Below are 26705 nucleotides of genomic sequence, written 5' to 3' on the forward strand. Positions count from 1 at the left end.
AACTCAGGAAATCAGGAAAATAAAAACTAGTTTCGTACCTTGAGGAGATGGTAAAATGGATAAGCTTCTAGGAAGGTTAATTAAAAGAAATAAATGCAAATTCCTATCATTAGAATTGAATGTTGCCAATATACATTGTGTATGATAACAAATACAAAGAACAACTCTATATTCATAAATTCAGTGGTATAAATGAAGTTTACTAATTCCATAAAGGATATGATGTGTCAATGGTAACATGAAAAGAAACCAAAAATATTAATAACTCTACAACTGTTAAAGAAGTTAATTTGTAACCTTCTCAAACATAAGCTACCATGTAAGTCTATCAGGTTCACCAGTAAACTTAGCTATATATTTAAGAAGGAAATTTTATTATCTCTTTTAGAAAACAGAACCAAAGCAAACACATCTTAACTCATTCCACAGAGTCAGAAGACACTGCACCTTGGAAAAGATATAGGAGAAAACTATAGACACACACACATATATGTGTGTGTGTGTGTGTGTGTGTGTGTGTGTGTGTGTGAGAGAGAGAGAGAGAGAGAGTAATTGGTATATATATATATATATATGTGAGAGTAACTGATATATATATGAGAGTAATTGATCTGTATTTATACATATATATGTGTATATGTGTGTGTGTGTGTGTGTGTGTGTGTGTGTGTGTGTGTGTGTGCAAAGTCTCAACAACATGTTAGCCCAGTGGAACCAACAACGTATAAAATTATTTAGGCACCATCACCATGTTGAATTTATCCCAGACATGTAAAAATGCCTTAACACCAAACAGAAACAGTCAATAAATGAAGATTGGAGAGAAACCCACAGCTGGATAAAAGTATCTCTAAAACTCCTTCTGGTAGTACCATACCACATGGAAGCTTAAGAAACAGAAAAGGCCCTTTAAGATCAGGAAAACTGAAAAGAAATGTCTGTTATCACCATTACTTTCCTTAATTATTTCTTTTGAGATTATAATATATATTTCCCTCTTCCCTTTTCTTCCTCCAGGCCCTCCAATATGTCCCTCCTTTCTCTCTTTCAAGTTCAGTCTCTTTTTCATTAATTGTTGTTACATATATATGGTAGTTAATATTAGGGAAGTTTACAAATTAGCTTCTTTAACAGTTACAGACTTTTTGATTTCTTTTTATATTTCTTTTGACAAATTATATCTTTTATAAAATTAATAAATTCTATATATGTATATATGTATACATGCACATATATGCATATATGTAAAGGAGTAAGTCACAAAACAATCCCACACCAGTTTGGAATTATGATTAATAAAAGAGTTATTTATTTAAAGGGAAAAAACTTACAGATCACTGTCCTAGACAACAGCCCAGGAGTCCAAAGCAAGAGAGGGAGGGCATGGCTATGCTTTTTCAAGCCAGAGAGACCACACCCAAGTGGGCTGGTATCTTAAAGGCTATTGGTTGAAGGAGCGGAAGGAGCTCCCTCAGCATATATGTATACAACTATATATATATATATATATATAGTTTATATATATATATATAAACAATACATATACATCTTCCTAAATACATACATACAACTTGCTCAGTTGTATGATGTAACTTGCATGCATACTTTTAGAGTTGACCATTGGTATTAGATAACCAAGTGATGAGTTCTTTCCTGAGGGAGACCGTTTCTTCCTCTCTCAGCATTCCTTAGTTGCATGTAGTTCTTTGTGTACAGTCAACCCTCCTTGTCTTTCCCCTATTCAAATTAGCAAGTCTATTAATCAGTGAGGTTTTATAGGTGTAGCTTTTGACATTCATAATAGACAAAATATCACAGCAAACTTGCTTTTCTTCCAGTTCTTTCAACCTTTTCAACCCTCTCTTCTAAAACGGTCCTTCCTGAGCAGGAGTTTCATTGTAGATCTGTTCAGACTGGACTCCACAACTCTCCAATTTGATCGGCCGTGGTTTTCTCTGATGATCCTGTCTGTTGCAAAGAGGAATTTCATTGGTGACAGATTCTTACTACTATTTTTTATCATCGTACTGGAAATCCTAACTCACAGGAATATTTTCATAAGAAAAGAAAATAAGGTTGTGGCTGGAGAGATGGCTTGGCAGTTAGGAGCACTTGTTTTTGCAAGAACCCAGACTCAGTTCCCCAGCATCCACATGGTGGCTCACAACTGTTTGTAACCCCAGTTTCAGGGATCCAACATCTGCAAATGGTGCTTCAACAAATACATATCCACATGCAAAAAAGACCAAAAAAATAAAAATAAAAAATAAAAAATAAATTATCTTGACACTCTTCACAAAAACTAACTGAAAATAGATCGTGGATCTATAAAATGCAAAACTATAAAAAGTTCTAGACGATGGACTGGCAACATCCGAGAAGCAACTATAAAAAGCGTGATGAGGTGGCACATACCTGTAATGAGACAGGAGGAGAGACAGAAAGAATGCAGGAAGTTCATTGCCAGCTAGCCGGAAAGACACAGCTCAATAGAAAAGACAAGAAAGTCCCTGCCTCAGCAGGGTGGAAGAAAGAACTGACTCCTCAGAAGTAATCCTCTGACCTCCACGGGCAGACGGTAGTTCGCACACACACACACACACACACACACACACACACACACTTGTGCACACATCATGCCTGCATCCTCACAAAATGATAAATAAAAATTACCGCTTTAATTTTTAGAAGATACAAATCAAAGGAAACCTGTGTTATCTTGGGTCCAATGATGACTTTGAAGATAACTATAACACAAAAGACAGGGACTAGGTGCATCTGAAATACTTGAAAATCTGAATTTTAATAAAATTAAAAACTCTAAACAAGGCATGGTGGTGTATGTCTATAATTGCAGCACTCAGAAGACAGAGGCAAGATGGTTGTCACAACTAAGGCTAGCCATGTCTTTTTAAAAAATTAAAATTTTCTTCAATTTCTTTCTACAAAGATTTAAAGTTCTTGTCATAAAGGTCTTCCACTTGTTTGGTTAGAGTTACTCCAAGATATTTTATGTTATTTATGACTATTGTGAAGGGTGATGTTTCTCTGATTTCTTTCTTAAACCATTAATCATCTGTATAAAGGAGGGCTACTGATTTTTTTTTTATTAATCTTGTATCCTGCTACATTACTGAAGGTGTTTATGAGTTGTAGAAGTTCCTTGGTAGAATTTTTGGGATAGCTTACATAAACTATCATATCATCAGCAAGTAGGGAAAGTTTGACTTCCTTTCCAATCTGTATCCCTTTGATCTCCTTTTGTTGTCTTTTTTTTTTTTTTTTTTTTTTTTTTTTTTTTTTTTTTTCCTCATGGTTTATTTTTTTTTATATTTAAAAATTTCCATCTCCTTCCCTCCTCCTCCCCCCTCCCTCCCCTCCTTCTCCCCTTTCTCTCCCCTCCTTCTCCCCCTTCCCTCCCCTCCCCTCCACCCATACCTCCCCTCCCTCCCTCTCAAGGCCAAGGAGCCATCAGGGTTCCCCACTCTATGCTAAGACCAAGGTCCTCCCAACTCCCCCCAGGTCCAGGAAGGTGATCGACCAAGCTGAGAAGGCTCCCACAGAGCCCGTCCATGTAGAAGAATCAGAGCCCAGAGCCATTGTCCTTTGCTTCTCAGTCAGCCCCCGCTGTTGGCCACACTCAGAGAGACGGGTTTGGTCGCATGATCCATCAGTCCCATTCCAACTGGAGTTGGTGATCTCCCATTAGTTCTGTCCCACCGTCTCCATGAGTGAACGCACCCCTCTCGTTCCTGACTTTCTCCCTCATGTTCTCGCTCCTTCTGCTCCTCATCGGGACCTTGGGAGCTCAGTCCAGTGCTCCAATGTGGGGCTCAGTCACCTTCCCCATCTGTCGCCAGCTGGAGGTTCCCTCACGGTCCTGACTTTCTTTCTCATGTTCTCTCTCCTTCTGCTCCTCATCAGGACCTTGGGAGCTCAGTCCGGTGCTCCAAGGTGGGGCTCTGTCATTTTCTTCATCTATCGTCAGGTGGAGGTTCTATGGTGATATGCAAGAAATTCATCAGTATGGCTATAGGAACTGGCCTTTTCAGGCTCCCTCTCCTCAGCTGCCCAAGGAACTAACTGGGGGCGTCTCCCTGGAAACCTGGGAACCCCTCTAGGGTCAAGTCTCTTGACAACCCTCAGGTAGCTCCTTAAATTCAGATATATGCTTCCCTGCTCTCATATCCACCCTTCCTATATCCCAAGCACCCCATTCCTCCGAGCTCCCCCCGCTCTCCCCTTCACACTTTTCTCTAACTAGACACTTAAGTACAATACTGAATAGATATGGAGAGAGCCGACAACCTTGATTTCAGTGGGATCTCTTTGAGTTTCTCTTTATTTAATTTGATCTTGGCTGTTGGTTTTCTGCATATTGCATTTATTATGTTTAGATGTGTTCCTTGTATCCCTGCTCTCTCCAAGACCTTTATCAGGAAGGGATGTTGTATTTTGTCAAAGGCTTTTTCAGCATCTAATCAGATGATGATGTGTTTTTGTTTTCAATTTGTTTATATGTTAGATTACATTTACAGAATTTTCATATGTGGAACCATTCCTGCATCTCTGAGACGAAGCCTACTTGGTCATGGTGGATGATTTTTTTATGTGTTCTTGGATTCAGTTTGTCAAAATTTATTGAATACTTTTGCATAAATGTTCATGAGTGAGATTTTTCTGTAATTCTCTTTCTTAGTAATGTCTTTGTGTGGTTTGAATATCAGGAATAATTGTAGCCTCTTGGAAAGATCTCCCATACTCTTGGGAAGGTAAAATTAACAAGGCAAAAATGGCAATCTTACCAAAAGCAATCTACAGATTCAATGAAATGCCTAGCAAAATCCCAGAAAAATTTTTTACAGACCTCAAAAGAACAATACTCAACCTCATATGGAAAAGCAAAAAAAAATTAGCCCAAACAATCCTGTACAATAAAGAAACTTCTGGATGCATCACAATCCCTGACTCAAAACTCTATTACAGACCTACAGTACTGAAAAGAGCCTGGAATGGGCATAGAACAGACAGGAGGGCCAATGGAACTGAATAGAAGACCTGGATATCAATCCACACAACTATGAACACCTCATTTTTGACAAAGAAGAAAAAATATGAAATGGAAAAAAGATAGTATATTCAACAAATGGTACTGGCATATTTGGACATCAACATGTATAAGAATGAAAATAATGCTCACACTGTCTACTCAATATTAACTTTTATAACTGTGTCACTTTATTTACAGTTTTAATAGGCATATGCTACTTCATAACAAAATTCTCAGTGTGGCAAAAAACATTTACTAACAGACTCTAGTATGTCTAGCCTCCCTATGGCAGTATATAAATATGCCAAAAATAAAACATAGCTATGTATATTTTAGTAGTCATACTTAAAAAATATCTAGATACTTTTGTATCAATCACTTAGCTTAGAAGAACCCAAAGTTAAAAGTTACCAAAAACATTTTGGAAACTTACTTTTTAGCTACATGTATTGTAACATTAAACAAAATTAGGCATCATCTCAAGGTTTTTCCCTGTTGACTACCTTTTTTCTAAGATTTTATTTTATGTATATAAGTCTTTCACCTGCATATATGGAAGTACATACATGTGTTTCTGGTGCCCAACAAGGTCAGAAGAACATGCTAGATCTCCTGGAACTGAATAACAATTGTGAAGCACCAAGTGGGTGCTGAGAACTGAACCTGGGCTCTCTATAATAGCAAGGAACTCTCTTCCTGGGTGAGTCATCTCTCTAGCAACATCCCAACAATCCTCTACCCCAAGTAACTACTTCCAACCTACTGTGTTTGATAGCTGAAGTAGACCAAAAGTGTACACTTATCTATATTTGTGCTAAAAATTCAGAATATATAACTAACTTAATTAAACCAAGTATATTTAGCTAGTCACATTGATCAAGATTCACCCAACCCATGTGGATTTGAAAAACATTTGAGTTAATCTCTGCATTTCTGGAAACTAGGGAAGATATATTTTATATGAGAATTTATTGAGAACTCTATAGGATTTTACCAGTGAATTTGGTAATATCATTTGGAAATAGGGAAATAGTATATGTGTATATATGTGTGTATGTGTGTGTGTGTGTGTTCGGTGTATTTACACATGCACACACATTGATATACAGGAAGATGCAAATAGACCTATTATCTTATTTTCTAAACTTTAGATATTAGTCAAGCATAAAAATAATAGCCCAAAACTCACTAGAAGAGCTCAGATACATAAGAGTTAGCTCTCATTTTTGTGCTACTTCCACTTTCATTGAAATTGTGTTTCTTCTTAGTATGATGCTTAATACCTTTTACTGACGTTGGTGGAGGAGACTTGAGATTTTCATTTAGCCTGACATCCAATCTTACAAAGGCTGTGGATTACATTTTAGCAAGATACCAAGAGGTTATTAAGCATCTGTGGGTGTATTCAATCCTTGTCTGAGTAGACAAAATGCTGTGTCTGTTTCCAATTAGCCTCAAGGTGATTTCTCTCGGGGTCCTTGAGCTCTTTGTGATCCCTGATGGGGCAGGGATTCTTGAGTACCAAGGAGCGGTAAAGGAATGGTCTAGACCGAGGTAACAGGAGGAAGGAGTGATGCTTCTTGCTCCACTGAGGAAATAACCCACAATCAGGAGCACAGGAGAACACAAAAGTCAAGAGGGAGCCAAATTTAATGTCTAAAGATTTATTAAACAGACATAGTGATGATGCCGTCCAATGATGGAGAAGTGGGCTGACCTGCACAGTGGGCAATAGAGCAAGAGATTTGGGGCTTGTAATTTTATAAAAGATTTTTATCTGTGGGATGAAGGCATATTCATGGAAGTAAGGTGACCCTTTTTCTTTGCTAAATTTTGGCAAACCAGATCTTCCTTTATGGGGTTTCTTCCCATGATGCTTTAGGAAAGCCAACAAAGGGGATTAAAGATGTAAAATTAATTATATAGTCAAGCTAAGATCTTTGGGGATTCCAGACCTTTCAAGGGACCTGGTATTATGGTTAGAAGACCTAACCTGGTGCCTCAGCTCCTAATAGAACAGAAAGAGCCTCACATGGTTTCAAGTATGTTGAACTGCAGAGGGCATTTTAACCATTAAGAGATACACTTTCTGTTTCCTTAGTTACCCAGTGTCTACCTCCTTGACCAACCACTCAAACTAAGATCTCAAGGGATTTGTCATGTTTAAGACAGGCTTGGGACCCACAACCTCATCTTTCCTCATTTTTCCTCTTCAAGTGAGAATGTCTGATCCACCCGTGTACTTTAGTACTGGTCCCGCTTTCGCAGTTAAGAATTTTGAGACAAAAGGAATCACACATCAAACCTCACTTATCCCTGATTTTGATGTTGTTTAAATGAAGCTTTGACTTCAGAACTTAAAGTGGATTTGGAATGAGTTGATTCCCTGGAAACTATTCAGACAAAATAAATGTATTTTGCAATTATGAGGGATGATATCTGAATCGAGGGTACAGAGCGGGTTACAGAGAACTGAGTGCAGTGTCCCTCTGTAACTTATTTGCTGAAGGCCTAATCTTAGAAATGGATGTTTGGAAAGTAGCTACAATTAGATTGGGTCAAGAAAATCATTCTCTCATTATAGAATTATTGCCATGGCTTCAAAAGGGGAGGGACGAGAAGTCTCTTGCTCTACCGTGTGAAGATAATAGCAAGAAAACATCCATCAACAAGTCAAAATGAGAAACTTTACCAATTACTAAATCAGCCAGTCACTTGACAATGGAAACCTCAGCTCCTGAAAGTGCAAAGTGTGAATTCCTCTTGGTAAAATACCAAGCCTGTGGGTTGCTATTCATTGCTGCAAGATAAAGACACTAAAACATTAACCAAGAGTTTCCTGTGACATTGGCAGGGTCTTATATAATGCACAATGACGACATAAATCTGGGCTACAAACCATGCCAGCCCTGTCACATTCTCTCCTAAAGCTGAGGAGTGAGAGGAATGCGGAGGAAACTGGCAGTGAGTTTGGGAAACGCACAGAGTGGTAGGGTAGCCACAGAGGCCCTAAACGCGGATTTTATAACCTCTACACCTATTTCCCCACACATAGTCTTCATGACCCTATGTTGTTGTTTACAGTTAATTCCTGTTTTCAGCTGTAGCACCATCATTTTTTATTTGGTCCCTTTCCTTTCGTTCCCTCTTCCAGGTACATTAGTTGCTATGGGAACCATGATGCTGATTCTTTTTTTTTTTAATTTATCTAAACATTTTATTTTAAAATACATGTATTATTTATGAGTTTGTGCCTAGTTAAACTGGTTGCATTTGTTTTTTTTTTTCTTGTTTGTTGGCTTCATTTGTTTTGTTTATTTGCTTGTATATTTATATATTTGAAACAAGGTTTCACTGTGATCCAAAACATGATGCTGATTCTAAGGGTGGAGTTCAGAGAGGCCCACGAGCACAGAGGAAAAGCAATTTAATCTCAAGGTTTGAAATATAGACCCCAAGTTGGAAAATCACAGAAGGCATACGGGCCCTAATCTTCAGAAATACATCCTATGTCAGACCAGCTCACCCCCTCAGGTGTTAAGTAATAAAAATCTAAAAGTAAAATCGCCCCCACCAAGTGTTATCCTTCACTGGAGGAGCTTTTCACATAAACAATCCATCAAGGAAAGTGCTTCTCATAAAAACTTCTGACTGAAGGATTTATGTCTTCTCGTCTTCTGGATGTGAGCCACAGTTAAGCTCTTACGAACCATTGACTCACTAGAGGTACACTGCCTTCTGCTAAGTTGGAGCTCTCAAATGTTTCAAACATCTTGAGTCACCAAGGAGGCTTCTTCAAAGAACTGTCAAGAGGTCAGAGCTAGATTCCTTGAGTGGCTATCTCTTCCTAGTACAGTATCATAGCTTTCTTTGTCTTTCTCTCTGTCTTTCCATTCTCTCTCTCTCTCTCTCTCTCTCTCTCTCTCTCTCTCTCTCCCTCTCTCCCTCTCTTCTTTTCAGACCCATGCTTATGTAAGCAGCTGTAATTGAATTCAGTGGGACACAGACACACACACACACACACACACACACACACTTCCCTAATGGCCTCTAACCGTATGCTTCACGTATGCTTCACTGTTGCAGGAGCTCCTTCCACTCCTTCAGCCAATAGCCTTTAAGATACCAGCCCACTTGGGTGTGGTCTCTTTTGCTTTAAAAAGCAGTGGTAGCTGCTAGCTTCCGGCTGTTCCTGATAGCACAGAGAGGGCTGTTGTCTGGGACAGTGATCTGTAAGTTTTTCCCCCCTTAAATAAATAACCCTTTTATTAATCATAATTCCAAACTGGTGTGGGATTGTTTTGTGACTTACACCTTCACTTTACCTCATCATAAGCCAAGGAAACCTCCACTAGCCCAACTCAACATCTTATTTACATGACATTCTCATACAAGTATGAGTAGATACCTAGATATAGATGTAGATACATATATATATATGCAAAATTAATGTTGAGTTTTTATGACCCAGAATGTCCTAGGAATTACAATAAAACCATGCAACTCCGATTTACTTAGTTCCTTCTTTCCCTTATGAGCTTTCATATTTAAGAGAATTGTATTCCACAATCTAGTGAACTCATGCCAGTTCCTGAGAACACATAGCTTGTGGAAGTGTATCTTAAAACTATAGGATCCGGTTAAAACGTTCCAGGTTCTTCTTTCTAGCACGTGAGTGGGGCAGCATCAGGCTTCTCGGGGTTTTCCAAATCAGAAATGCTGAGCTCAAACAAGGTATGTGAATACCATTCAAATCTAAGATGTGGTTGGAAAAAGGGAACAAGCAACAGATAGTGCCTAAGACTAAAAACACTAAGGAGCCTTTCTTATTCTTTGACAGTTCCGCATGTATATGACAAGCTTTAGTCATTTTCACACATAATGCCTTTTTCCTTCTTTGATACCCTCCTTTCTCTTGTTGAAATTCTTCTTTCAAGGCCCTCTCCTTCTTTCTTACACATACATCTTGCACACACACATAGATATGTGTGTGTATGTGTGTATGTGTGTTCCACTGAATTCAATTATGGCTGAATGCATGAGCATGGGTCTGAAAAGAGTAGCCCCTGAAGCCAGCAAGTGGCTATAGGAGAGAACTGAGCAGGGAGGAGTCACTGAAGCCTTTAATAGAGTGAGGCAGCCCCCAGTGGACTGACAGAAAGAGATAGATAGATAGATAGATAGATAGATAGATAGATAGATAGATAGATAGATAGATAGATAGATCTATTAGTCCTTGTGTTCTATACCTTCCTATGCATCTCTCTTTGGATGCACCAATCTGGAACATAGAAATTATGAGACCTGAATATCCTTATAGGTCACCAAAACTCAAGGAGACGAAGAATAGGTGGAGATCTGGAGATGTGTAGAATATTTTTTTGTATGTAGGCTTAGAATGAAGCCATTGCCCACCAGGGACTCACACAATCTTACACAAGTATTAGAAGCTTGAAATAGCTCCTTGATGTTGGAGTAAACACACACACACACACACACACACACACAAACAACTAGAAAAAAACTAATTACAATTCCACAAAGTGACCACTAAGTCCAGTTACTCATGGGTGCTTCTGGGAAGTGCAAAAGAGGCATCTGGGCATTTTGTCTTACACAGTCTAAGATGCCAAGCTTTTGGAGAGTTCTGCCATAGTCACCACTCTAATAGCTAATATTTGGCAAACACATATGCCACCCTATTGAAAATACTGTACCTAAAATAACTCAATCCTCACAACCCTGTGAGCCTGGTTTTCTAAATAACAGAAGTTAAACGATGAGGAATGGAGATGTTGCATAGCAAGCAAACCAGTGATACCTGATTCTGAGCAAAGGCACGGTGACACTAACATCTGCACTCCTAAACCCTAAGCCTATGTAGCCTCCATCCCTGTGTGTATTGTTAATATGGTTGCTGGCCTTGACCATTCTTCCAGTGTCATCAGCATCTAAGCCCATGACTGACCAGGTGCAAAAGTAGCTATCTGGAGTTACAGTCAGTGACATGCTGCAGTAAAGAGCAGCACCTCATTTTATCAGTGAACTGCTGTGCACAACACAAATGTGCACAGGGATGTGGAATGTATTTTACCTGAGATGAGCATGCCTCGAGGAACCTGTAGATAGCTGGCAATGTATCTCCTGACCATCTCTCACCATGTTTTTAACTGCACTACAGATTCCTCTACATGCAAATCATGCCAGGAATTATAAGAAACCAAGAAGGAAACCAGCCAAGAACTTGCCTTTTCGGTATGACCAGGACTGATAACTGGGAAATGGATGTCACCTTTGAAGCATAAAAGGCCTTTCTCACTTTCTGTGGTTCTTCAGGGGGTGCTATGGAGTTCAGAAAATCCATTGTTTTCTTTTAGAACAGCCATATCAATTTGGTAAGCTTGAGTCCGAGAAAGAAATTCTAGTTTAGAATGTTTATATTATGTAATTAATTTCTAGCCCAGAAAGTTTGTCCAGAGCCAACAATACCTATCAAATTAGAAGCAAAATCACTGACATGTGCAATCTACAGTTTGAAATTTCTGAGTTTGGGGGCCAAAAGATTTACAGACTCTTGTTTTGTTTTGTTTTGTTTTTTTGAGACAGGGTTTCTGTGTGTAACAGCTGTGGCTATCCTGGAACTTACTCTGTAGAGCAGGCTGACCTTGAACTCACAGAGATCCACCTGCCTCTGCCTCCACAGTACTGGGATTAAAGGTATGCGCCACCACCACACGGCAATTAACAGGTTCTTAAACACCATTAATGCTTTGCCTCTTGCCCCATCATTCAAAAGAGTTCACTCCAACTACTCACATGGATGCCATCACCCAGGAGATCTTTCCCTAAGAAGGGAGCCATAAATATGACTACAGCCTTGAATGGCGTAGATCTCTCAACAAAAGGAGCAACTACACAGGGTTGGAGCTGCATTTTATGCTGATGGACTCGGAGTGTGAGTTTGTTGCCCCACAGTCCAAGGACACTTTAGCCTGAAGAATGAACTCCAGCCTTTATAATTTACGCTGATCCCAGGAGGGGGCATGGCTCCTTTTCTTTCATTCTATAAGACGAGCTGACTAAGTACGGGATGTTAATGTCCTGGGCATTTGCGCTTTGCCTTGTGTCTCCAAGCAGAATAAGCAAACTTCGTTCCTACCATATTCTCTTGATCATCAAGATGTCCCTTTGAAACTCAACTACATCAGCTAGAAGATGGACAAATGATCCACAAACCCCTCTTTCTAGGGCTCATCTTCCACATCTATGAAGACCTAATCACCTAAGCTGACTCCTTCCCAGCTTTGACTTCCTTCCTCACTGCATCCCATCCAGTTATGCCAAAATTCTGTCACTTCCTGATTTTTACATGAGATCCATGAAGGCAGATATGTGAAATTCATTTTCAGTATATTCAGTAATTCCTCTCACAGTCAGCGTATAGGTATTTTAATTTAATAGCATTAAATGGCATGGAGGTTGAAAAACCACAGAGCTAATAAGAGAGACTTCCGGGTGTTCGTGTTTCCTTCTCCCTGTAACACTCCAGTGTTAGTGAGTCCCACTTTCCCCAGAAGGAAACACAAGAGTGCTTTCCAGGGTGCTGTGTTTTCAGTGGATAGGTGTCTAAGCACAAACACCTAGACAGCTTCCTCTACCTAAGCTCGCTGAATCTGCTCTTTTCCTGGACAGACAGGGCCAGCCCTGCGTCTAACATCTGTACTGTTGGTTCTTTCAGAGCCAATCCAGGTTGGCTTACCTTGTGACAACTACCCAACAGGCAGCTTTAAGGACGGGGGCGCCTGGGATGCACAGCACATAGTGTCGGTATGTGTAACTATCCATCACCAAAATTGGCATCAGATCTCAGCCTCTCTAGATGCCTTCAACACTTACAGCTCCTATGGTTTGTGGAAACAAACCAGCTCTCATCCACAGATCAATGATTCCGGCATAGTTTGGAGTAGAAGGTCCAGCATATTATACACACTATGACATTCTGTCAAGATACAAGATGCTGATTTCTACATTGACTTGAAGAGGGAGGGGTTTTATTATTGATAATAGAAGAGCTATGTATTCTACCATAAAATAAATCCAAGATCAGATAGTGTGTGACCAATAACCTGGACAAGCCCTCCTCCCTGCTTTCCTATGGACAGACAGAGATCACAGCTAGTGTTGGAGGAGGAGGAGAATTCTGCATTAAGAAAGGAACCAAGGGCCGGGCGGTGGTGGCGCACGCCTTTAATCCCAGCACTCGGGAGGCAGAGGCAGGCGGATCTCTGAGTTCGAGGCCAGCCTGGTCTACAAGAGCTAGCTCCAGGACAGGCTCTAGAAACTACAGGGAAACCCTGTCTCGAAAAACCAAAAAAAAAAAAAAAAAAAAGAAGAAGAAGAAAGGAACCAAGAAGCCAGTTAAAGCATGTGGAATGGTCAGGGAATGGCAGGCTTTGGATCAGAGTAGACAACGTGCCCTGTGACTAAAGAGAGTGGAACATAGTTGAAAGCACAGTTTTGTGCCCAGCTGTGGAGGTCGGCTGCAATGCTTGGACTCTGAATGCCACAGAACTCAATGTCAGCTATCAACAGCAATGCACTTAATCCTGATGCAGTAACTTTCCACTGTTAGAAGTGTGTCTGTCAACACTAGCTGTGCTGGCATGAGAAACGAGAGGCTCTCTGCTGTCTGCAAGCAGTGACTGCTACAGCCCAGCACAAGCAAGATACACACATATTCAAAGACCTAATATTGAAGCAAAGAACGTAAAGTAATAATTTTATATTTGCTGTATGGTAAAGTATTATTTGGGGTGTGCTGAGTCAAATAAAAACGATTTTGAGATTAATTTCATCTGCTCCATTTTACTGTTTTATTGTCAATGGGGAAAAAACTAACATGAGTGCAGCTGAAACTGCATTTCTGTTGAATTTCACTGCTCTAATGCATGCGTGTAAACAGAATGGCAAAGGCTCTCTGTCCTTCCAGACACCCCAGAGTCTCCCTCAGACTTCATGAATGAGCCTGATAAAGATTTTCAAAGATCCCCAGTCATTACAAGGGACATAGAATTTCCGCAGTCACACATTATTTTAGTTTGTACGGCATTGTCTGCGGAGCTCATTACACATCAAATTCCAGCCCCTGAGGACCCAATGAGTCATGCCTGAGAAGGACCAGAGGCTGTCTGGAATAGCCACTTAACAGGTTCTCCACAAGATCTGAGGCAGGTGGCTGACGTCCACACTCGAACAAATACCACCGTCACTAAGGGGAGCACTGTCTAGACAGATTGAGAGCCTCCCCCAGCACTGCCCAGCCCAGCAGGAGCAGGGGAGGAGGGGAAAGTGAGGCATGCCATTAAAGAATCGTCATGTATCTGTTGTGTCTCATTTAATTTACATGATCATATCTTAATTACATGCAGCAGAAGTGGAACATTATACATGGGGCATTTGTGGCCTGTTTATGTAATTCTCAGACTCCACCTGCCCCTTATACAAAAGTGCTTAGTGTTGTGGAAAGGGCCACAGCAGAACCTCTGTCCCTCTGTGGGGATTTTGTCTCTTTCTGTGGAGGGTATTTAGAAGATGGGAGCAGAGATAAGTAGAGTCAAAGAATCCAGGACGAGGGTTGAATCCTATCATGACATTCTGCAGTACAGCTTTCCTGTGCCTGGCTTTACAGGAAATGGCTGGTAGTTCCTCACTTGTTCGTCTATTATCTTCACGGATATAAACACATGGAGAAAATAAAATAAGCCTTAATTTCATCTTACTGTCTCTAGTAATTCACATGGGATACAGACTATACTATACACTCAATAAATGTTGACTCGGGGAAAAAAAGAATTGCCATGTATCTATCAACATAAATTTTTATTGGTATTTAAAATTCCAAAAATTGTCTACATCATCTTCTAAGGACTCACAACTATATGTTTTTCTTAGGTAATTTTTACTTATATTTTTGGCCAAGAAATTGTCCTAGTATGGTTTTTAATTACATAACAAAAGGTAAGGTCAAATATCTGTTCAAAGCTGGAAACCTCTAAAGAGTACATGCTAGCTTACGCGAGAATAAAAATATCACCCAAATGTGAAGCCTTCTTCCATTTCCACAGTACCTGTTGTTCTGAAGGACCTGCACACACACATACCCCCCAAAGTTGGGGTACATTATTTGTGAAGGAAGAAAGCCTTACCTTCTGTATTTATATATTTACTTGCTGATTGACAAATCAGATTTTAACATTAAAAAGGAAAACTGCCTTCCAAGGAAGACGGGAGGAAGCAGCTTTATTGGGGCCACCCTCCCAAATTTCTGTCACTCCTGGGGAACCTAATGGGACAGCTGGCTAGCACCATAGCACCACCACCAGCACCTTGACCAAATGACTTCCCAGCAACAGAGAGCTTCATTGAGAAAGTCAAGCACTGGTTAAAAGCTTGTCTGCCTTGAATTTCCGGATCCCACTTCAGGCTGCAATCAAACACGTCCATGTTCCGGTAGACTCTGGGCCATACTGCAGCTAAAGTTGACTTCATTAGAAGGTCAGTTTTTCTAAATGCTCATAAATCTTATCTCTGACAGGTTTGTCTTCCTTTAATAAACAAGCACCTCACTGTTAGTGAAAAGGTATTCCGTCCGACTCAGAGTCTTCAGGATTATTTACCTGAGTGGATGCCTATGAAGCAAGAACTGTCAGACAAAGGTACTAAGCATTCTCCAGAGGACAGCGTTCTCTTTCATACTCATGAACAACTTGATTGTCCAGTCCCCAGTTTTTAAAAAATCATTTCATCCCTCTCTTGTTCTCTTTTGTTTTTGTTGTTGTTTTGTTTTGTTTGTTTTGATTTGTTTCTTGAGACAGGGTTTCTCTGTGTAACCACCATGGCTGACCTGGAAATCACTTTGTAAACCAGGCTAGCCTTGAACTCACAGAGGTCCACCTGCCTCTGCCTCCCAAGAACTGGGATTTACCACCATCTAGTTCACCCCTCTCTAATAGTCCCTACAGCATGGCTGAATACCTCCTATTTGTAGAAGTTCTTCCTCTTTTTCATAGGACACAGAGAAGACAGGAGAGAAAAATCTTGGAACACAAGAAGACTAACTGGACTACAAGAGAACCAAGCCGCTGAGTTCTGCCTTTCAGCCACCCCAGGGTCCCTGACTAAACTGTCCAACTGGAGCAGAACCATACACGGCACTGTGCAAATGCTGGTCCTGGGAAAATAACTGTGGTTGGTTACTACCAAAAGGTATAGAGGTCATAATGAAACCTCACACTCTTCTGCAAATCAGGACTAATGCCGGGAGAATCAAACAGTCACCGTGCATGCACCTACTTAGCAGCAGAGCCAAGCCAGTGCCCAGGACCCGATCCCTATCCCCAGATCTTCATTTTTACTTTAACATTTATAAAAGACCACAGTATCCCTTTTTATAACAGAAAATGTCTGAGCTGGGGAGATGGTCCAGTGGGGAAAAGCTTGCAGTGAAAGCATGAAGACTTGAGTTGGGGTCCCCAGACTCACATTAAAACTGAAGGCATCGAGCCGGGCGGTGGTGGCGCACACCTTTAATCCCAGCACTCGGGAGGCAGAAGCAGGCGGATCTCTGTGAGTTCAAGGCCAGCCTGGTCTACAAGAGCTAGTTACAGGACAGGCTCTAGAAACTACAGGGAAACCCTGTCTCGAAAAACCAAAAAAAAAAGGAAAAAAAACTGAAGGCATCAACACATGTCTGGAAGCCTAGCACTAGCAAGTAGACAGAAGTAAGCAGATATTGGAGAGTCGCTGGCCAGCCAGATCATCCAAAATGATGGGCTCCAGGTTTAGTGAGAAGCCTCACTGACTCACCATCTCAAAAACACACGGTAGAAGGGGACAGCGGAAGACAGCTGACATCGATCTCCAGCCGCCACATACACATGCTTATGAGTGCTGTGCACACCACACACACACACACACACACACACACACACACAAAGTTAAATGCTATAAATAGACAAATGTCTTATTCCATAAATAGAAAAATAATAGCCACAGGGTTTTGTTTCCCTGTTGAATCTTCTGTAACAAGTACATTTTATTCATATTCGCCGCGTGTAAAGCCACTGTGCTAAGAATGCGGCTTCTTTGCCCATTTTAGAAATGAGGACACCAAGAAGTTCCGCATCCATATTGATGCAGGGAACAAGTGGCAGTCTGAATCTAGCTCACCCTCTTCCGTATTCACAGTAGACCCTCCTAATGACAAAACGACACCACCTCTTAGAACTCTTGTCTTGCTTTACATAAGGAGTGGGTGCCTTACGGACCTGCAGCTAGATGAAGCCTCTGCCGAGTGACCGACTCTACTCCCGTGCCTGTGTTTTCTTGGCCCGTCCATACGCATATGTGGATCTGCACACACTGTCACCCACCCACCTCAGTGGCCTTCAGTCATTCACAGTGGAACATTAAATCCTGCTCCCCTCCCGTTAGAGAAAACAGCCTATCAGAACTGAAATGTTCTGAAATGAAATACACCAGGACACCTTTAGGAGAAGGAGAGAAGCCTGATGGGGTGCTTTGAAGGATTGTGCAAATGTGCTACTTCCTTTGCTCTCTAACCACAGAAGCAACTTTGGGAGGTAAAGAAAAGATAAAAGATAAAGAAAAATGTCTCTCCATGCCTCAAAGGTTTACTATTCAGAAATTGCAAGGGGCACATGAGTACCGGGCTAGGTCACTTCTGTGTGTTCTGCCTCATGTCTCTTTGTTGCCCGGCTTTCAGTGTCAGAAAGTACATCTGAAAGCAATGCGTTCCCTGTATGGTTTCTGACCATATTCACGTCTCAGACCCCAGATAGAACGGGGATCTTGAAACAAATGGTAAAGAAAACTAATGCATTTAAACACAGATGGAATTGTTTCTACTGAAATCTAGTAGCTTCTGGACCTGCTAGTCAGAGGTGATATCGATGGAGGTGACTAGCTTAGAAAGCTAGATCCAGAGGCACTCAATGGATAAAGCATGAACCTCAAGGCTTTGACTGAAAATGCTTTTCACCTGCCTGCAGGAGAGGAGCAAATATGAAGGTTTACTGCCCCCTGCTGGTGGAACGGCTTCCTCAGTAACAAGAGGACAGCAGTGGGCCTCAAAGGCACAAAGGATAAGAGATAACCACAGAAGCATCCCTTCCAGCAGGAATTCAAGGAGCATTTGCTGTAAGTCTTCTGTGCCCCCGTCCACAGGGAGATAGATGTTTAGGATGAAACGCCTTTGCGTTGGGAGTCTAAATCTCCTTCACTAGAGGGCATAGGGCTTCAAAGTGAGGGAGACGGAAGAGTGGGGCTAAGATCTCACCTGATTCGCTTTCAGATCTTCCAGACAAAGAGCTTAGCCCTTGGTACCCTGGACCGATATGGGACCTCGCAAGAAAGAAGTGCACACTCTAAGAGTTCCTCTGTTGGATTAGAAAAGCATAAAAAGAAGAGTTAAGCCGGGCGGCGGTGGCGCACGCCTTTAATCCCAGCACTCGGGAGGCAGAGGCAGGCGGATCTCTGTGAGTTCGAGACCAGCCTGGTCTATAAGAGCTAGTTCCAGGACAGGCTCCAAAGCTACAGAGAAACCCTGTCTCGAAAAACCAAAAAAAAAAAAAAAAGAAGAAGAAGAAGAAGAGTTAAGAGCCCCATCTGCTCTCGGTTGGGAGCCCAAAAACCCATCCCAAAGATCCTTTTTCTGCCCACCATCCACATGAATTGCTCCCTACACCAGCAGAAATTCTCTGCTCAGTTGCTGTCCATGCCAGTGAGAAGAATGGAGACACCCTACTGGACCAAAGTCCACACTATATGTCAGAAATCCAGCCCCCAACTCTGATGAAGACTCCCAGCTGGACCAAAGGTCATGCCAGCTGCCTGAACTACAGACCACAAAGACCAGAAGACCAAAGAGGAAACAGAAACCAAGGAACAAAATACCCATCCAACCAAAACCAACTCAGAAATTAACAATCCCAATCCCAGATACCTAGATGCCTGTCAACAATTAGCCAGGGCAATATGGTACCACCAGAGCCCAGCTATCCCACTACACCAAGCTCTGAATGTTCCAACACAGTTGCAGCACAAGAAAACAACTTTAAAACCAACTTTATGACGATGATAGAGCACCTTAAAGAGGAAACGAATAAATCCCTTAAAGAAATTTCAGAAAATGTAGGCAAATAATAGGAGCAAATAAAGAAAGCCAAGCAAAACCACAAATAGGTGAAGGAAATGGATAAAACTTTTCAACTCCTGAAAACAGAAGTAGAAGCAATTAAGGAAATCCTGCAGATGGAAAATATAGATAATCAAACAGGAATTAGAGATGGAAGCATCACCAGCAGAATACAAGAGATGGAAGAGAGATTCCAGGCATAGAAGTTAACAATAAAAGAAAATGATACAACTGTAAAAGAAAATTTTAAATCTAAAAAAAAAATAGTGACAAAAAACACTCAAGACATCTGGAACACTATGTAAAGACCAAACCTAAGAATAATAGGAATAGAAGAAGAATCCCAAATCAAAGGCCCAGAAAATAATTTTAACAGAATCATAGAATTTTTCTATTTTAAAAATGACATGCCTATAAAGGTACAAGAAGCTTACAGAACACCAAATAGACTAGACCAGAAAAGAAAGGCCCCTTGCCACATAAAAAATCAAAACACTAGGCCGGGTGGTGGTGGCGCACGCCTTTAATCCCAGCACTCGGGAGGCAGAGGCAGGCAGATCTCTGAGTTCAAGGCCAGCCTGGTCTACAAGAGGTAGATCCAGGACAGGCTCTAGAAACTACAGGGAAACCCTGTCTCAAAAAAAAAAAAATCAAAACACTAAACATACAGAAAAAAAGAAAGACTATTAAAAGCTGCAAAGGAAAAAGAGCAAGTAACAAATAAAGGCAGATCTATCAGAGTTACACCTGGCTTCTCAATGGAGATTCAAAAAGCCAGAAGGGCCTGGACAGACATCTGTCTTGCAGGCACTAAGACCACAAATGCCAGCCCAGGCTGCTATACCCAGCAAAACTATCAATCACCATAAATAGATACAACAAGGTATTCCATGACAAAGTCAATTTTAAACAATATCTATCCATAGATCCAGCCCTACAGAAGGTCCCACAAGGAAAACTCCAACCCAGGGAAGTTAACTACACCCATGAAAACACAGGAAAGAATATCACACCAGCAAAACCCATAGAAGGGAAACACAAACATATTACCACTACCGCCACCACCACCACACAAAAACAACAACAATAAAATAACAGGAATTAACATTCATTGATTATTAATATCTCTCAATATCAACTGACTCAGCTCCCCAATAAAAAGACACAGTCTAACAGAATAGATATGATAATAGGCTCCATCTGGTGTATACAATAAACACACCTCAACATCAAAGATAGACATTACCTCAGGGAAAGGGTTGGAAAAAAGATTTTTGAAGCAAATGGACCCAAAAGTAAACTGATATAACTACTCTAATCTCTAACAAAATAGACTTCCAAAGCAAAATTAATCAAAGGTGATGAGGAAAGATACTTGGTACACCAAAATGGCACCTTATTTCTTAACATCTATGCCCCAAGTGCAAGGATACCCACATTTGAAAAAGAAACATTACTAAAGCTTAAATCATACATCTAACATAAAATATTAATAGTGGAAGATTTCAATACCTGACTCTCACCAATGGACAGGTAATCTGGACAAAAACTAAGCAGAAATAATGGAGCTAACAGATGTTATGAACAAAATGAACCTAACAGATATGTATAGAATTGCTTAAGTTCAAAACACATTTGACAGCTCGTGCTGGAGTAGATACAGAGCAAAGGGAACACTCCTCCATTGCAGGTGGGAATGCAAACTTGTACAGCCACTCTGGAAATCCATATGGTGGTTTCTAAGAAAATTGGCAATCAATCTACCTCAAGACTCGGCAATACCACTCCTGGTCATATACCCAAAGGATACTATATCCTACCACAAGGACACTTTCTCAACTATGTTCATAACAGCTTTACTCATAGTAGCCGGAAACTGGTAACAACCTAGATGCCCCTTAACAGGAGAATGGATAAAGAATATGTGATATATTTACAAAATAGAGTATTTCTTGGCTGCTAAAATAAAATATCATGAATTTTGCACACAAATGGGAGGAACTAGAAAAAAATCATCCGGAGTGAGGTAACCCAGACTCAGAAAGACAAACATGGTATCCATTTACTTATAAATGGGTACCATGCTACAATGCACAGATCTAGAGAGGTTAGGTAACGAGGAGGGCTCAAAGGTAACACATGAGTCTTTCTGGGAAGGGAAAAGAATACATTTTGCAGGTGAACTGGGGGTAACTGGGGATAGGAACAGAGGGATTAGGGGTGGATAGAGGGAGAGAGTACTGGGAGAGATGACTGGGATTGGAGGGAGCATTTCAGGGGTGCAGTAGAAACCTAGTGTAATGGAAACTCCCAGGAACCTTCTAGGGTGACCCTAGATAAGACTCCTAGTAATAGGGAATACGGAGCCTGAGCTGGCTGTCTTCTATAACCAGGCAAGTCTTCCAAAGGAGGGACTGGGACCCAACCAATCTTCAAAATCTTTGACCTGAAATTTGTCTTATCTACAAGATGTGCTGTGGTAAATAAAGGTGGTGCAGAAATGTGGGGGTGGCCAATCAATGACTGCTCTAGCTTGAGTTACAAGCCAGGGATAAGGTTTCTCCCATAGCGAAGGGATTGCTCAACCTTAATGAGAAAGGACACCGCCATTGTGTCTGTGTGTTATTTATAATGTGCTTTGTAAGTATATTTAAACTCATTAAATAAATTAAACATAGACCTTTCCAAGATCTCTTTAAATCCCAATTCATCATCGATATGCTCTATATAAGACTTCAGTTATTAAAATAACATTTCTAAGTTGCAAAGGATCACTAAATTAAGTCCATTCCTGCTTGCATGTGGGGAACATTAAATGTGCCTTCTTTTCAATATATTTATGCACCAAATGCAATTTTTAGATGATCAAACCGATAAGCAAATCTTAATGACTCAGTTAATAATGTTGAGTTTCTGATCCAGGGAGCATCGTAGAAATTAGTCATCAAAATGACATTGAAAGGAAAAAAAAAACAAATTAAAAAGTGTCAAAAATCAATTGCGTGGCTTCAGGCTCAGTATTAATGTTTCAACAATTTGGCAGACGCAGTTTCTACGTAAAATATAGAACTAAGCATCTTCCTGACTCACTCCGAGCAGCGTGACATATCGGCTTCTCATCCCATGTCTATTGAACTTGCCCACAACAGCTCTCAGCCGCTCGCTGCCTTTGTACATTCTCTCATCTCTGTATTTTATGGTAAACTCCAAAACAAAGTTCACAGCTGTGGTACCTCTTTCCTTGTCTCTTGGTCTGGGTTTTCTTTAGTTTGAAATGCTGTCCAAATCCAGGGCATTGTGCATGTTAAGACACTCACTATGATGCCGAGTGGCCCCTCAGCCGGTGGCTGCAGAAGCATTTATAATAAAGTCTTCTTCGCATTAGGGAGAAATGTCGGTTCTATTTCTCAACTCCAAGGAGCCGGGTCATGCTGATTCGTGTGCACTTAGAATAATGCAGGAAGAGAGAAGAATTGCTTTCAGTTGAGACTGAGCAGGAAAATCTAGTCTGATGGTGGGATGATAGTAAGATGTCTGCTAATGAACTCTTCCATCCAGCTAGAAGGATGACTAAAAGTGACCGCAAAGGCAGAACTCGGCAAATACTAGGCTAGCATTTCTTCCCTGACCTACATAGAGTCGAGCTAAAATCACCTGGACAACTGTCCTGCACACCACAGATGAAACCCTCAGGAAAAGCCGTGGGCACCTACATGTCAGATCTGAGAGGACATGTGTCACAATGAGGTCGTTAGAACTGAAGACAAAGGGAGGCCCAGGGAGATGCTATGCTCCCTTAAAAGATGCTGAGAGAAAACCAGGGACTTGAAAGAAAAAAGAACTTCTCATCTTGTCGCTCACATGGCTAGCCTGTCATCACCGGTAGAATTCCAGCAGCGACCCAATGTGGACTGTGCAGAGGATGTGACCCCTCAAAGGTTTTCTATCCCAGATAACTCTACTTTTTAAAGAGAGCCGTTGCCTTGCTTTTTTTCCTATACTAATTCTTGCCTCTTGGTTACAGAGTATATGTAGGTAGTCAGGGAGAGTCCCGAGAGGGCTGAACTTCTTTTTCCTTTGGGATCCATACACAATTCAAGGGCCTGCAAGGCGAGTGGAAGTAGCATCTCCTTGCGGAAATACTTCCACAAGAGGATGAAGGGGAAAGTACCTACAGCTATAAACACCCAACAGAGCCTGAAGTGCGAGGGGATGCTCTGAAGGTGTTTGATAGGGGTCCCTAGGAAACAAGCAAGAGTCTTTCTACTCTGTTATCAGTGGTGGAGGCAAAGGATGGATTCCGCACTGTATGGGTAGTTATAAATTCCCAGTGGATCAGCTGGCAGTGGTCTGTGGATGACAGCCAAACTTGCTGCTTCATGTCTTGTCCAGGGCGCATATGGACTATTACAGAGAGGGAGTTTTTATGCCATTTCAGAGTAGTGGACACCAAGGCTGCACACAGGAACATCCTTCCGCCCAGGGAAGGGGAAAGGAGAATTCTCATAAAAGATCCAGTCTGTGCACACTGTGAACTAAGCCACTTGCCCTGAGTTTTTACCCCCATGAGATGGCTATTTGCACACAACTGTCCCTTCCCAAAGCTTCTATTTTTTGCATTCACTTATTCAACCATTTAGTGTGCAAGGTGTCCTGCAATGTGCCACGAAGTCTTAGTTATAATGCTTTGGCCTGAGCACTGTACTTTTTTACCTTACAGAACTTTTGTTTATATATTGTGGTTTCCAATTTTCTTTTTAATGGGATTCTTGTGTGTGTGTGTGTGTGTGTGTGTGTGTGTGTGTGTGTCAGCATCTGTATGTGTTTCTTAGGCTTTTTATTTGGCTCTTTTTTCTATTTGTTTGTTTTGTCCTATTCTAATGTTTTGTAAACTTATTTTAGTTTTTAAATGCCCATTTGTAGTCTAATGAGAGAGAGAGAGAGAGAGAGAGAGAGAGAGAGAGAAATAGTGTGAATTTATGTGAATGGGGACATAGGGAGGATCTGAGAAGACTGGAAGAGAGGAAACCATAATCACAACATATTGTATGGGAAAATCTATTTTCAATAAATAAAAAAGGCCTAGATTATTCCCTCAAATATCTAGGCTCTGCTAAAGCTCCGCTTTAGGAGGAAAATAATTCCCATATTGGAAGTGTATAAAAACATCCACATGTGATACACACACACACACACACACACACACACACACAAGGGTGGAGGGAGAATGGGAAGCAAGTACACACAATGAATTCTGTTGGCTTGAGAGATTCAGAAGGTGCTGCAAACACACGATGGCGTTTTCGATCTGACATTAGAGGTGTTAGGGAACTGCCAAGTCAGTCACAGCAGGGGTGGGCAGAGCACAGGAAAGCAGATGGATGGCTTGATCCAAAGGCCCGAGACAGCGGAGATACAGAGAGCTACACTGTGTGTGGCTACTCACATTTTCTTATTTCTTTGTTAGTGGAATCTTGGGAAACAGTGCATTTCATAGAAATGCATCTATACAATGTAAGAGAGTGAGGGCACTGACTTCTCATGTGTGTTATCGGTGGTGGATGTCACCAGACTTGGTAAGCTAAAGCAGTGGAGAAGCCTTTTCAGAGGCCTTAGGTGCTAGGCAAGGTAACAAGGACATGGGTCAGAAGGTAAGCGATGAGGTGGTAATGAGTATCTCCCAGGACAGCAACTCTGAGATATCTTTCACAATGCCAGCTACAGAGGCATCGAGCCAAGATATGATTAATACCTGCCTTACTAAGATGACCTAGAGGTGTGCCCCACAGTTAAACTATATTTATGAATTCTGCTGTCCATTAAAACTTTTAATTCCACAAGAATGAGAGTGAACAAATCTGTCTACTGTCAGAATTCAATGTTATGAGTTTTTACATAATGTGCATCTATACATGTTATATAGTTCCATCTATAACAATGCAATAATGAAAAATAAATGTACATAAGTAGGCGTTTTGTTTTTAGTAACATATTTAGAACAGAATTTTTATAATGTTGGTTCCTAAGTAATTTCAGCTTTTTTACTATAATTCCTTATTAGTTTAAAAGTATAGCAAGGAATTATGCTCTATGCTGGTTTGTATATGTGTCCTCTCTTTAAATTACATGATGTTATTATTTGACTTCCCCCAAAAAACAATTCTAAAATGGTCAGATATGTTAATGAAATGTGAGTTCTATCCATTTAGGGTATATCACCAGATCTGTGAGGGAAAACAGACAGATACACAGAATATACATACAAATTTTGTTACCCAGTACATGTCCAGAAAGAAATATATTATATAATTTAAGAACAAAACTATCTTGTTCATGTGATTATGTCTCAGAAAAAGAGAAAAACTATTTTTCCAGGTTAACACTACTTGATAAATACTAATTAACATCCAAATCCAATAGTTTTAATCTTATAGTCAGACTATGCCAATAGAAATGCCTTATTTAGAAGATAAGGTCCCTAACGAAAAAGGATGGAAATATGATCTACACAGTATCAGGATCTATGGATCACGTGTTCAAACATTTCTGAAGCTTGCTTATACTGCATGCCATGTACTGTTGTGGGTGCTAAGAACAAAGTCATACACACGACATACAGAAGTCCTGTCCCCATCTTACTCATGTCCCAAGCTTTCTCACCCATATGATCCCTCATTGTCTCTCATTCTCACTCCAGCTGGCTTGCCCACCCCTGAGAGAGGCATGTTTGGATGGAGAGGGCGTTTCTATGGACCACTCCCCACTCAGACACTCCCTCAGGAATGAAGGACAAGTGCTGCAGCCAACCCACTTTGGAGATTGAGTAAGCTACAGGGGAGGGGTCACCTAAAGTAGTCAGACCACCCTTGAGGACAGCCCATACCCAAGGACTGATCAATGTAGGCCCATACAAATCCCCAGCAGGGCCATGCTATTATCAGAATTCGTCAGTTAAGACTCTCTCTCTCGATCTGAACTGGTGAGTGAATGCGGACCCTGGGGCAACCTGCCCTGGAAGAGAGCACAGACCCCCTACCCCACTTCCCTCTGCAGGCTTGTGTCGGTTCCCCGGTCCCTGTGTCTCCCAAGTTTTCCCTAGTGTTCTCAGGTGTCCTGTTCCTGTTCTAAGGCCATCCACCCAAAGGGGTCAGACTCTGGCCTCCAGGCAGGTCTAACGATTCCTGCGGAGGGGTGCGGGCTCCTTCAGATTGTGCTGCCAGGTTCGCTGTGTGGTATTCCATCCCGCCCTACCCCCACCTTGGCCCTTTTGTCTGGGCTGTGACCCTGGGCTGCCTGGAATCCCTGATCCTGTGCCCTGACATTCCATCTGAACTGGTGAGTGAATGCGGACCCTGGGGCAACCTGCCCTGGAAGAGAGCACAGACCCCCCTACCCCCACTTCCCTCTGCAGGCTTGTGTCGGTTCCCCGGTCCCTGTGTC

Source organism: Arvicola amphibius, chromosome 7, assembly GCF_903992535.2.
Source record: "Arvicola amphibius chromosome 7, mArvAmp1.2, whole genome shotgun sequence".
Classification (NCBI taxonomy): domain Eukaryota; kingdom Metazoa; phylum Chordata; class Mammalia; order Rodentia; family Cricetidae; genus Arvicola; species Arvicola amphibius.